Below are 15,128 nucleotides of genomic sequence, written 5' to 3' on the forward strand. Positions count from 1 at the left end.
CTCTCTCTCTCTCTGTTGCTATGTGCTCCTCCAGCCCGATGACATCAGAGGGAATGTTTCCTAATTAGTGGAAACTGATGGGATTGGTCTGATGACCGTGTGCTTATACTAGGATGATGGGGTGTGTCATTACTGAAATGATGCATTCAACTTTATATAAAATTATTTGTTATGCACAGCTTTGAATTCAACATCTCGACTGGCAGTTTAACTTCTTTAAACGCACTGTGTCAGATTTATTGAATAGCCTTTTGATAATATTAACGATATTAATTTAACTTATCTAAATAGTAGTTCATATAATACATAACCAGTCAAAAGTTATATTTGTTTCTCAGGATCTTAAAAACACGGTGTAGACAGATATGAAATATGCCTACATTAGAATTCCTTTACAAAACTGACATTTGATTTTAAAGTGTTAAAAATAAAAATTAAATTTGATTTGAATTGAATAGTCAAACACAAAAAAATGAAATCAGCTTTTAACACAACTCAGGTAGTAGTTACTGATTAGCTAATAGTGAACTACCTCATTCAACTGAGCGCTATTACTTACTAATTTGTTAATCAGAGTTTCTTGTTAGTTGATAGTTACTAGAGTGTTAATAGTGCATTACTCATTTGTTCCTGTGTAGTTATTCATTAATAATGAAAAGGTATTCCACTAGTTTGGCATCATCAATCCGTGACGTCAGATTTTGGCCTAGGTTCAGATTTTTTTTTGTTCTAGTTCTAGTTCGTTCATTAGTTGTCTTGGTTTCTAATTAGTCCTCACCTGTTTCCTGTTCGGTTGATTACCTTCCTCATGTATTTATGCCTTCAGTCTTCCTCAGCTCTGGGTCTTTTGTTTAAGTTGTTTCAAACAAGTATGTGGTCCACTCGAGGAAGGAAAACCAATGAAAGTATGGAATACATGTATATTTTAAAGTGTAATAAGTTAACCAAATGGATTGTAATAGAGTCCTGCACGGGTTCGGGTACCCGCAAATTTTTGCTCAAATGGGTGAAAAATATCCAACTGTGTCGGATACGGGTGCGGGTCGGGTCGGACACGGGGGAAACACGGGTCTAAACATGGGTTTAAAACAATCACATGCAAATGTAAAAATATATGCATATTTTTAGGAACACATCTACAAAAATATGCCTGTATTTCAACTTGATAAAATAATTTAAAATCCACATCAGTTTATTTGTGCCGACGCGCCACGCCCTCCCGGGATCTATAACGTTACCTAGGCTACTTTCACTTTTAAAAATTCATCATAACCGTGCGCGCGCGATCTGCTTGCAGTCGTCGAGATGGATGCTGAGGAGTTGAAGAAAAGAATCGCTAGTGGAGATTGTAAAGTTGTCGACAATGTTCTTGTACCGGTCTTTTGACAGCTTCGGCTGAAGTTGTCGTTGTGTTAATTGTCGTGTAATAACTTCTGTATGACCTGGCAATAAACATTTTTGTAAGTGTGTCTATAATGTGATAGTCTAAACTGATTTTATTTCGGGTGCGGGTCAGGTGTCGGTTCTATTTTAAGCGGGTCGGGTCGGGTGCGGATTTTAATTAGTGCTGCTGTCGGAAAACGGGTCGGATGCGGTTTTAAGCACTGCGGGTACGGGCGGGTGCGGATTTACAAAATCTGACCCGTGCAGGACTCGTAACGATCATCCGCAAATCGACAAAATATACAAACTGTTCACAATACTACAAAAAATTCAATAGCAGTAACTTCCAGCTTCAGCAATGCTACTCACAAATTACCATTCACTGGTCATTTGAATCAAAGAAACTGAAATTCCCCTCCACCTCATCTGTTGTGTACAATTGCAGTTTACAGCTCTTTGTTCAGTAGTAACATTAACTCACTGCATATTTGAGTCTGGAGATCTGTATTTGGGGCAGGTTGAGAGGAGTGGAAACTGTGGCATGTCACAAAGATGTAAGACGGACTTTGAAGTTGATTTTAGCAGGTGAAATCAAGACTTTCCCCGGACAATTACCTCTTTGTAGTGGCGTGTTTCACAAAAATGCAGAGCACTAGCTTGAGACACAGAAGGATTGTGGGTGCTCAGATGACAAACATGGATTTCTAGGATTTTCTAGAACTTAAACATCTTTCAGTACAGTTTAGACACAATCATTTCTCTAATCCATGCTGTACTGTGTTTTTATGGAGGTTGGGAACTGAAATGCAAGTTTAGTTTAGTATCCATGATCAAAAGTGTCTCTGAAAGCACAACTGATGGCAAACGGAAAAGGAGTCAAGTTTTAGTGATAAATGCTGTATGATTTTAGGCCTAGGAAAGCAAGATATCCAAGTTACTAAAACCACTGGTATTCAAAGTCTCTATGCAAAGCTGCTGTTCTACTATTAATTTACAACAACAAAAGCAACAAGAAACTGAAAGTGTGTCAAGACAAATCTGAATGTTAGTAGCACACAGATCAAAATGGTTTGAAGATTAGTTTGAATTCTGATGATTAATTAAACCTTTGTTTATTTGATTATGCTGTACTTTGGTCAGGTACATCATTAAAACGATACAAGCAACAGTAAGTGGTGTAATTATGAATGTTTCCTGCAAAAACTTTTTAATCTTTGAGCAGTTGAAAAGAATTTTGCTCTCATTCTATTACATTCTACAAAAGACACACACACAAAAATAACCACTGATTCTGAAATCTTGCTCTTGGCCAAACATTAGAAGATATGCAGACTTCTCAGTCTCTTGATGAGGATTGGCATGGTAACAAAAGATCATTTGCCAATTCCCTTTTCCTGAAGATACCTATTGTTACTTGAAGATAACTATAGGTACCAAGCTTTTGCACCTGCTGTTGCCAGCCAGATGGTTGGGTTAGTATGAGACTTCATTCTGAAGCTGCAAAGATGTTGAATTAAGGATCTAGACATTTATGTCCTTAAACTCTAGATAGTACAGGCTCATAAGTCCTTACCTCAACCTGCTTGCAATTACATCATTCTCTATAGAGCACAGCTGATTGATTGCCGTGTATTGGTAGCTAATGGGCTCTCTGCTCAACAATAAAATTATTATTGTTTGCTGTAGCAATTTGCAGCAGGCTTTCATAAACCCTCCACCCTCCCCCGCCTATGATTGTACAGCAGTAGCAGCAGCAGCATGTCTTGCTTGCTTATAGCAGCAATAACAGCAGCAGAAGCAATAACCAACAGGAGCAGCAGCAGAAATAACCAACAACAGCAGCAGCAATAACAGCAGCAGCAGCAATAACAGCAGCAGCAGCAAAAATAGCAGCAGCAGCAGCAGCAGCAATAACAGCAGAAGAAGCAGCAGCAATATCAGCAGCAGCAACAATAACAGCAGAAGAAGCAGCAGCAATATCAGCAGCAGCAGCAATAACAGCAGCAGCAGCAATAACCAGCAGCAGCAGCAGCAATAACAGCAGAAGCAGCAGCAATATCATCATCATCAGCAGCAAAAACAGCAGCAGCAGCAGCAGCAGAAGCAATAACAGCAGAAGCAGCAGCAATATCATCATCATCAGCAGCAAAAACAGCAGCAGCAATAACCAACAGCAGCAGCAGCAAAAACAGCAGCAACAAAACAGCAGCAGCAGCAATAACAGCAGAAGAAGCAATAACAGCAGAAGAAGCAGCAGCAGCAGCAATATCAGCAGCAGCATGTCTTGCTTGCTTATAGCAGCAATAACAGCAGCAGAAGCAATAACCAACAGGAGCAGCAGCAGAAATAACCAACAACAGCAGCAGCAGCAGCAGCAGCAGCAGCAGCAATAACAGCAGCAAAAATAGCAGCAGCAGCAATAACAGCAGCAGCAGCAGCAATAACAGCAGAAGAAGCAGCAGCAATATCAGCAGCAGCAATAACAGCAGAAGAAGCAGCAGCAATATCAGCAGCAGCAGCAATAACAGCAGCAGCAGCAGCAATAACCACCAGCAGCAGCAGCAATAACAGCAGCAGCAGCAGCAGCAGTAAAAACAGCAGCAGCAGCAATAACAGCAGAAGCAGCAGCAATATCATCAGCAGCAGCAAAAACAGCAGCAGCAGCAGCAATAACCAACAGCAGCAGCAGCAAAAACAGCAGCAACAAAAACAGCAGCAGCAGCAATAACAGCAGAAGCAATAACAGCAGAAGAAGCAGCAGCAGCAGCAGCAATATCAGCAGCAGCATGTCTTGCTTGCTTATAGCAGCAATAACAGCAGCAGAAGCAATAACCAACAGGAGCAGCAGCAGAAATAACCAACAACAGCAGCAGCAATAACAGCAGTAGCAATAACAGCAGCAGTAGCAATAACAGCAGCAGCAGCAGCAGCAATAACAGCAGCAGCAGCAAAAACAGCAGCAGCAGCAATAACAGCAGAAGAAGCAGCAGCAATATCAGCAGCAGCAGCAATAACAGCAGCAGCAGCAATAACCACCACCACCAGCAGCAGCAGCAGCAATAACAGCAGTAGTAGCAGCAGCAGCAGCAGCAGCAGCAGTAAAAACAGCAGCAGCAGCAATAACAGCAGAAGCAGCAGCAATATCATCATCAGCAGCAGCAAAAACAGCAGCAGCAGCAGCAATAACCAACAGCAGCAGCAGCAAAAACAGCAGCAACAAAAACAGCAGCAGCAGCAATAACAGCAGAAGAAGCAATAACAGCAGAAGAAGCAGCAGCAGCAGCAATATCAGCAGCAGCAGCAAAAACAGCAGAAGCAGCAGCAGCAGCAATATCAGCAGCAGCAGCAAAAACAGCAGCAGCAGAAGCAATAACAGCAGCAGCAGCAGCAGCAATAACAGCAGCAGCAATAACAGCAGCAGCAGCAGCAGAAATAACAGCAGCAATAACAGCAGCAGCAGCAGAAATAACAGCAGCAGCAGCAGCAGCAATAACAGCAGCAGCAATAACAACAGCAGCAGCAGCAAAAACAGTAGCAGCAATAACAACAGCAGCAGCAGCAAAAACAGTAGCCGCAGCAGCAGCAGCAATAACAGCAGAAGAAGCAGCAGCAGCAATATCATCAGCAGCAGCAAAAACAGCAGCAGCAGCAGCAGCAGCAATAACCAACAGCAGCAGCAGCAATAACAGCAGCAACAGCAGCAGCACCAATAACAGCAGCAGCAATAACAGCAGCAATAACAGCAGCAGCAGCAGCAGCAGAAATAACAGCAGCAGCAGCAGCAGCAGAAATAACAGCAGCAATAACAGTAGCAGCAATAACAGTAGCAGCAAAAACAGTAGCAGCAATAACAGCAGCAGCAAAAACAGCAGCAGCAGCAGAAATAATAGCAGCAATAACAGCAGCAAAAACAGCAGCAATAACAACAGCAGCAGCAGCAGCAAAAACAGTAGCAGCAATAACAGCAGCAGCAAAAACAGTAGCAGCAGCAGCAGCAGCAGAAGCAATAACAGCAGCAGCAGCAGAAATAATAGCAGCAATAACAGCAGCAGCAGCAGAAATAACAGCAGCAAAAACAGCAGCAATAACAACAGCAGCAGCAGCAGCAAAAACAGTAGCAGCAATAACAGCAGCAGCAAAAACAGTAGCAGCAGCAGCAGCAGCAGAAGCAATAACAGCAGCAGCAGCAGAAATAATAGCAGCAATAACAGCAGCAGCAGCAGAAATAACAGCAGCAATAACAGCAGAATAACAGCAGCAATAACAGCAGAATAACAGCAGCAGCAGTAAAAACAGTAGTAGCAGCAGCAGCAATAAAAACAGTAGTAGCAGCAGCAGCAATAACAGCAGCAATAACAGCAGAATAACAGCAGCAGCAAAAACAGTAGTAGCAGCAGCAGCAATAACAGTAGCAGCAGCAGCAATAACAGCAGCAATAACAACAGTAGCAGCAATAACAGCAGAAACAGGAGCAATAACAGCAGCAGCAATAACAGCAGCAGATCTATTCCGCCAAGACCAAACACATTGACATTGTCATTCTCATCACCATGCCAAAATCTCAAATCACAGAAGTATACTTCTACCAAGAGTTTATCATGTTTCCAGTTATGGCGATCCAAATTTGTTTCACTACATTAAAATATTCTTATTATTTAACCCTTTCCTTGCTGATTTATGACATCTTTAAGAAAATGAATGTGAAATAATGCAAAATATGACTTTTGGAATGGGACTATGCAATATATTGTATTTTTATGTCATTACAGTTTTCTTCAAGGCAATACAGAATTTTGATAGATTTAGGCTGAACTACTAATACATAGTGCCAGTCACAAAAATCAGGAGCTAATAGGCCTTTATCTCATTTCCTGGTTTCGAAATGTTCGAAATCGCCAAGCAGTGTACTCGCACTTCCGATGGTTACTTAGTCACACCTTTAGATGAAAAGTAAGTCAGTAAACTTAAATAAAATTGCAATATAGACCTGTGTCTGTCAATATTAAACCGCATAAACACTATTTAAATAGGAATCATGCATGTTACGCGTGTCTCTGTGAATGAATGGCACAGACGCGATGTTTCATTTACCACACACACACTGAGGCACGCATGACGCTCGCGATGTTTTCAGCCTATATGAGGACATTAATGCACTTCATCAACACAGCCGCTCAGAGTCACTTCAGCAGCATTTTAGCTTCATTTGAGAAATCGTCATATCATAAAACACAGAGAGACTCAAAGATCTACACGGCAACCCGTCAAAATAAAAGTTTGGTTTAACCTTTGGAGAAAGTTTTGCTTAAATCATTAAATTTTAAATAATTGGTTATAACAATTTAATTAAACCATTAAAATGGAATCAAAAAAAAAAAAAAAAAAAAATCTTTTGGGAGATGCGAGTGCGAAGTAGTCCAGTGATAATTAACAGGCAGCCATAGTGAACGCAATAACCGGAAGACGCAGTACACTGCTTCAGCAATTTTAAACGGCTACTTCCGGCGTTCTATTGCGATGCGATGAAGGCCTATTACCCTCCTCCATCCCCAGCTCCTGCTCTCGCCCCGTCAGGATTTGGCATTCTGATTCCCCTTGAATCAGAATAAATTCTCGAATTATGTTGTACTTTAAAATCTTGAATTAATGATATCTGCAATACATTCATGTTGGTTCTGTTCTGTTTACCGTAAGGGGGGTTATTGCTGCTAGGCTACATGGATGCGCAGGGAGTTCTTGCCCAGAACAGAACCATATCGCCAATCCAAACCGTATGCAATTGACAATTGTATTTGACGATAGTGGTCCTGACAGAAGTATTCTTCTATAAAATCTCTGGTTAAACTTTTTTTCGATGGTCCACTTTAGACATTCTACTAACTACAAGTAACAATAGAGTATTAGTAGACTGTTAGGTTAGGGTTCAGGTTAGTAGAATAACTTGACATGTAGTTGCAAAGTTACTTATAGTCAGTAGAATGTCTAAAGTGGACCATTGAAATTAAGAGTTACCAAGAGACTTTCTGGGAGAATGTGGGCATTACTTTGTCGTAGATTAGTTGATCGTAGGCATCCTAAATCAAATGAAGTGTATTCATTTATTACTTTCTCCTCGACCATGACAACATAAATAAATTATGGCACAGCTTACCCAATCCTCTATGTCATTTAGACTTAGAACTTGACCCAATTGTTCGAAAAATAGCAAAGACTATTAAACATCAACATTTTAAAAGTCATTCTAATAGGATTCCTCAGAAATAACTGTATTAAAACTTTAAAGATCAACATAAGAATAAAAAAAGATTCTTTGAAATGACCCGAAATAATCCCTTCATTTGTCGTGAGCAAATAAAGTATGTTTCTGTCATCTGTAAAATTTTGCTCTCAAATATGTGGCTTTGCATTTCCATTCAGCAGGCAGGGGACACGTTTGCATCGCAGCTCTCATTTTCATAATTACTGCACTGCACTTCAAGACAAATGCATGTCGTTAAACTGAAGTCAAATGACATGGTCATATCTAAGACACAGGCAAATAACTTTCCATTTAACTTCATTCGTTACAATGCTCAATAAATAAATAAATCAAAATCTAATATAAAAATGTATAATCACAATCACACTTTTATCCAAAGCGACTTACAGTACCATTGCATTCAAGGTTCATAAGTTTATCTGTCCGAACTGCAGGAATATATTTACTAATAAATGTAGTAATAATAAATATATTATTAACTTAAGGATATGAGCTATATCCAGTGTGAACTAAAAAATAATCAAAGGTTTCCTGGTTAAATATTAAATATTAAAGGTTAAATATTTTTAGATAAGGTAAAAATAGACACTCAAGGTACCAGTATTTCTGAATACATTTGTGTGTTTTTTAACAGTGTGTGTGTTTTTAATAGTAGTATAATTTTATTTATAGTATAAATATCTTTTAAGTACCTTGTAGTACAGTAGTGTCCAAAAGTGATGATGTCTGGAGGGGATGTTAGTTTTTAATGACCCTACAAGTTTGATTAAACCATAGAAATATGAGGAAAATATATATTTTTAATATTTTAAATATGAGGCAAAAACAAAACACTAAACTTGTTTAAGGTTTTTATCTGACAAACTGAATGGGCAAACTACAGCTACAGGTTTTATTTTACTATGCAAAGAAAAAACAAAATGCATAGAAAAACAAAAAGCTGACAGGAAAAAGCAAACATTGACTACAACACAATCAGTTATTCATATTTAGTTGGTTCTCTCTTGCTTTTGCATGTGTACATAATCTCTGTGTTTGACAGTCTGGGCAAAAATGATGTCGCACAACTTGTCATGTTTCATTGCGTTATTTTCAGAAATAAAATAATTGACTCCAAGCAGAACTATGCATAATGACTTCAAAATCTTTAACACATTTATAATAATATTTAAATAAAGAGTGAAGATGTCAATTTTACTAGGCCACTTTGGGCCACCACAGAACATGAAAATGGTAATTATCCAGATTAATGTGACATATTTGCCATGACAGGAAGACAGCAAACTCTGTAAAGTGCTTTAAATGAAATGAATGAAAGTGCTCAGTCATATATAACAATGCAGGTAATTCATAACTGAAGTGAATGAGAGGACATGACCTGAAAAAATGCCTCATTAAGACGCCTGCGTCTGAATTTAAAAGCCTGTATGGCTCTTGTGTCTCTGTGGACAGGTGTTCGGGGAGTGAACTAATGAAACCCCCGAGAGTCAGGCACTTCACAGCCAACGGCACGTGTGTGTTGCACATCCATCCATTCACCAGACCAACTGAAAAGGTGCATTTCTGAAGAACAGCCTAGATGGAAACTGTGCCTGTGAAGCTGCAAAATTACCCCAATTACCCCATAAAAATAATACAAATTACAAGTGCACAAGTCTCATGTGCTATACTGTTCTGACAGACTAAAAATTGTAAGTGATATGTGTTTTTTATAATCTTAGACACAGTCCACTTTCATTTTCATTTTATGGAAAAGAGTGGCCAAGATATTCTTCAGAATTTTCATTGGTGATTTCAAATATGAAATTTAATAACAGCATTGGAGAATTTGATGTTTGCCCATTCAAAGAGATAAGCTGTACTTAAACTTAAGCCGTCGGGTGAAATGACTTGCCTTAAAGGGACTTTGGTTTGGAACAGTTGAGTAAATGATGCACGAATGTTCGTTTACACTTTATTCCGATAGTTCGGACATTCTACTGACTACGAAACTAAGTAACTTTGCAACTTCATGTCAACCAACTCTCATCAGAGTATTAGTAGACTGTTAGGTTAGGGATAGGTGTTAGTTGTAGAAGTTGACATGCAGTTTATAGTCAGTAGAACTAAAGTGGAGCATTGAAATGAAGTGTTAGCGTATGCTAATTTGTAAGGTGAACTTTCACTTTAAGATGTATAAGCACTCCCCAGAGTCACTGTTAAAGAGGAAACATTACACTGTTGTTTACACCAGGCCTCGATTTTCCACCCATCCCACTTCTGACAATCCAAAAATACACAGCCGACTACTATTTACACAGAACAATCAGTCGCAGTGATTTTAAGCTCCGATTTCTTTTAAAAGCTCTAGATCAACAGAACTCACAATGAATGGAAAATGAGCCTGTCACTGCCACATGCAACAAGAACATGTTCAAACAGAAGTCGAATCATGCTTTACATGTCATTATGGACAAACACATGTGTCTGGAGGGATTGATGAATTCTTCCTAAACAAACTCGCCTCAATGTGGATGTAAATATATTTGCAACAATGAAATGCTGAAAGTAAGGCTCATCGAGTCATACTGTAATGACACGACCAGTCCTCTGATAGGAGAATATGAATATGCTGTACTGCATTTTCATGTTCCCATCATTTGTCCTATTTGATACAATATTAATCTAAAAATGCATGTAGGCTCTTCCTTTCCTTTTTAGGTATCACTTTAGAATAATGGTCCATCATTTATAGGTAACTACAGAAAGCAATGAGTAAATCTACACTTCAGCTATATTAACTAATATGCAAACAAGATGAACTAATAGCAAAGTTGGGACTGAGATATTTCTTTATTAGGTAATCAATAATTACTGAATGAAATTAGCCTCTTTAAGAACTACAGCAAATTATAAAGAATTACCAAACACAACATTAACGTATCTGAGCAATTTTCCTTTTGACTCTGAACATGGTCATAAAGTGCATCTCTAATTACTCAGATCTTTAAGAACTACAGTGATCCGAGCCTGAGCTTCTTCACGTCATGCCTGCCGAGCCCGAGCTTTTTCCCGCCAAGGCCGCCCTTTCCAGAGTCCTCAAACAAGATGGCCGCCGTGCCCGAGTCAGCTCCGGATGATACTCAATCATCATGGCCACGGCTATTTTGTGTGTATGGGCAGCACACACATCAAATCCATCCTGTGACCCTTCAGCAAAGATGGCCGCCTCCAGTGTCACACTGCAATTCCAAGCATTCTCTGTGGGGTCTCTTGGTTTCCTCTGTTTTGCCTGCGCCCCTTTGACCCTGTTATTGTTTGGACTGATTACCCGGTGTTTATGACCTTTGCCTGTTTTCAACTACGATTGTGGATTACCCTTTCAATAAATCTGCATTTGGATCCGCAACCTTCTCGTCTCAGAGCAGTTTGTGACAATAGTTCTTGAAGAGTGACTAGGTAACACTTGGCATATTAGTAATTCATTGATAATTCTTTATAATTTGTCAAAACATGTTAATAGTTCTTAATGAGGCTTCAGTAATTAATCTAGTAGGGGAGACCGGGGATGGTTGTAACACGGGTCAGTTGTAACAATTCCAATCTGTCCAATCAGGAACTAGTTACAAATCACCTGATTCACTTCGCACATCCTCAGTTTAGTTCTTATTCCACATGTGATAAAGTAGAGCCCTGTGGCAGACACAGCACATGTTAGAGTGGAAAAAACTATTTTGAGATAAGAAAGTTACTTTTTTTACTTTTTTTTGTTTTTGTTATGGGAATTTCTGCTTTGTAGTTAAACTCAAACTTTTATTATGGTTATTGTGTGTCTGTGTAGATATTTTCCATGCAAGTTGTTAGTGCTAATGTTTTGCCTGTTAGCTGTAAGGTGAGCTAGTTCATGGCTACATGACTCTGGGTTAGTTGTAACAACAAGACTCTGGGTTAGTTGTAACAACAATGAAACAAAATTTTATTATGGCCAATACTATAGACTTACAGTAACAACCATGCTTACACAAATAGAATGTTCAAGTGTTCAAGTTCATTTTATTATGGTCAATTACTATGACAGAGAAACAACAGAGTCACACACGCACGCACACTCACACACACACACACACACACACACACACACACACACACACACACACACACACACACACACACACACACACACACACACACACACACACACACACACACACACACACACACACACACACACACACACACACAATGTTCAAGTGTTAAATTTTATTATGGCCATTACTAACACTGGCAGTAACAAACATGCTTACAAACAAGCAATGTTTGTGTTCAAGTTCAATTTATAATGGTCAATTACTATGATTGAGAGTGACAAACACACTGAGACTAAGAGTGATACACACATCAGTTATACTGAAAAGTCAGTGTTGAATAAAAACCTTTCAAAATATTTTTTTTTGTCAAAATCCTTATTTCATTATGTTACATATCACCCCGGTGGATATCATGATCTTACATCTCACCCCAGGGTATGTTACAACTAACCCTGACTATGGGGTGAATTGTAACATTTCACTCCTCGTGTTTGAAACTAAACCATGCATTTTCTGTTTGTGTTGCAAAGATAATAGCTATGTCATTTAATAGCAGACACTTGTAACTAGTTTGGATCAGATTTTGAACACACTGACTTCAAAGTACTTCAAGCTATAGACAGAAAGGTCAAAATTGTTACAACCATCCCCGGTCTCCCCTACTATACTAATTTTTTCCTGCATTACTTCCTGAATATTAAATATTAATGACGGACCATTATTCTAAAGTGTTACAAACTTAAATAACATTAGTTTGGCCTTGTAATAATCATAAACTCTCAAATGTATTGTAAACTTGTCTTATGTCTCATATGCTGAAATCTGTTCAGCTAATTCTTTGTCTTCACTCTATTTACATACACAATGAACTAAATTAGGAATCACAAGCTTTAACTGACATTTTCAATTAAAAAGGTGCAGATTAATGTCGGTGGGTATAAAGTTAGCAGCTTATGTCTTACTTGGCACTTTTTCCATTTTAAAATGACCATTCTGATGCGCTTTTGCAGGAATAACTTTCTTTGACCGGCCATCTTAAAGGTTTTGATACGTTACATCGGGAAGGGACTTAATTGTGCAGAAAACAGTAGCACAAACTAAACGGATTTGATGGATTCTGTGCTGTTTTGTGATATAGTTTGTCTCACTCTAAAAAAAAAGAGAAGAAAAAGTAAATCTGATAATACCAAAATATGGTTATTTCCACCGTTTCTTGCCATTGTTTAGATAAAGTTATAACCAGCAAAGTTTAATATGTCTGAGCTTGACCAATACATATTTCTGAAAGTATGCTATATGCTGTAATATAACTATTTCCTTAAATTACCTCTTGTTATTACAAAAAGTTCCTACTTAACAGAAACAATGTGTCGATAAGAATTCCACAGAATATATCTGATTCCATATATCCATGATCATTTCACAATTTCAGTGTATTTGTTTATTAACAGTAACTGTGGCACAGAATGCATTTTAGAATATTATTGGATATCCTGTAGACATTTGAACTAGTATTTCTAGTTTAAAATCAGGAATGTGAAATGAATACTTCTGCCATCTAGTGGCAGGACTAAAGCACTTAGTGGCTCCAAAAACTTAAAAATTGCTGTATGTCACTGCATTGGATGCCAATCAAGATGAAGAAGTCTTCTAGTTTTGAAGTGATAAACCAATATATATATATATATATAGTATTGAAAATTAAGACGAAAAGTATTGTCACTTTGTGGATGTCAAACATTAATGGAACGTGTTCATAGTTAATGCGATTGAGGAGAACCTCATTCTTCCACCGAGAAAGAACCCACATGATTTATTAGCCACTGTATATCAATGGAAATATGGACACAATATGAAGTTAACACTTTACAGTAAGGCTCCATTTGTTAACATTAAGTAACTAACAAGAACAAAGATGAATAAAAACTGTAACAAATGTATTGCTCATTGTTAGGTAATATTAGTTAATGCATCAACTAACATTAACTAATGGGACCTTATTGCAAATGTTACTGATATAAATAATATATATCATATTCACGTTCCTTCTGCGTTTCATAAAGTCAACTTTACTAACCTGCACTGTCAGGATTCAGATAGGGGAGACCCAGAAGCAGAATGAGCAGGGGAGGGATATTTATTAACAGAAGACAGTACAAGATAGGGTGAGGCAGGAACAGTCCAAACCGAAGGGTCGACGGGAAACAGTGACAGCTGGAACCAACTCCAGAGCACAACAGGTCGAAGAACTGCTGGGAGGGAAGAACATAATCCAGAGGAGTAGTTCGGGGCTGACCGGGAAGGTGCCGGCCTTGGAAACACGTAATGAGCAGGTAACACAGATGGCGGGATGGGAGGGGTAGGGACAAAATTAGAGGTTTTCCTGGGAACACAGGCTTTCTCCAATGGTCGGGATTGAAAACGGCCTTGGTGTCAGAAACAGTCTTGGCGATAAATTCTTGATTGGGGAAGGACTTGGGGATGAACTGACCGAACATGACCGAACTGGAAGGAAGGGTACGTGCTAGGGAAATGGGTTCAGGAGATTTGTGAAAAGTCCTAGACACTGGCTCAGAAACATCCTCCATGGCTGCAGGGACAGACACTGGACTTGGGGTGCCCTCGGGGGGGTTGCACTGGCGGGCTCTGGGACAGCTTCCTCAGGGACAGCCTCATGGGTTGGAGCGGATGATTGACTTTGGTCAGGAGCTGGAGCCATCACTGGACTCTTGTCAGGGGCTGGAACCACTTAATTCAGGACCTCCCGGACCAACGGGCTAGGCGCCTCTATAAGAAGGGCATTTGACTTGCCAACATGGGACCTCCTTTTCTTCCGCTTCTGAGGGCATGACAATTTGTGCTGACTCGACTGGCTGTGGACCGGCAGGAGCTGACTCGACTGGCTGTGGACCGGCTGGAGCTGACTCGACTGGCTGTGGACCGGCTGGAGCTGACTCGACTGGCTGTGGACCGGCAGGAGCTGACTCGACTGGCTGTGGACCGGCTGGAGCTGACTCGACTGGCTGTGGACCGGCTGGAGCTGACTCGACTGGCTGTGGACCGGCTGGACCTGACTCGACTGGCTGTGGACCGGCTGGAGCTGACTCGACTGGCTGTGGACCGGCAGGAGCTGACTCGACTGGCTGTGGACCGGCAGGAGCTGACATGACTGGCTCTGGAACTTGACTCGACGAGGAAGAGAGAGCGGGTTGGACGCTGCAAAAGGATTCAGGTCATGTTAGTGCTGCCCAATGTCTGTGAAGGTGTAGATAGTTGGAGAATTCCCAGAACCCCAAGGCTCTCACCCGCTTCATCTCCCACTGTGGTCTTCCAAGTAAAGGTTACAGATGTCTTTGAGAGCCCCATCCTGATAGTCTAGGCCCTAATCTATAGTCCAGAATGTCACATCCACGCATCCA

Source organism: Rutilus rutilus (assembly GCF_951802725.1).
Source record: "Rutilus rutilus genome assembly, chromosome: 17".
Classification (NCBI taxonomy): Eukaryota; Metazoa; Chordata; class Actinopteri; order Cypriniformes; family Leuciscidae; genus Rutilus; species Rutilus rutilus.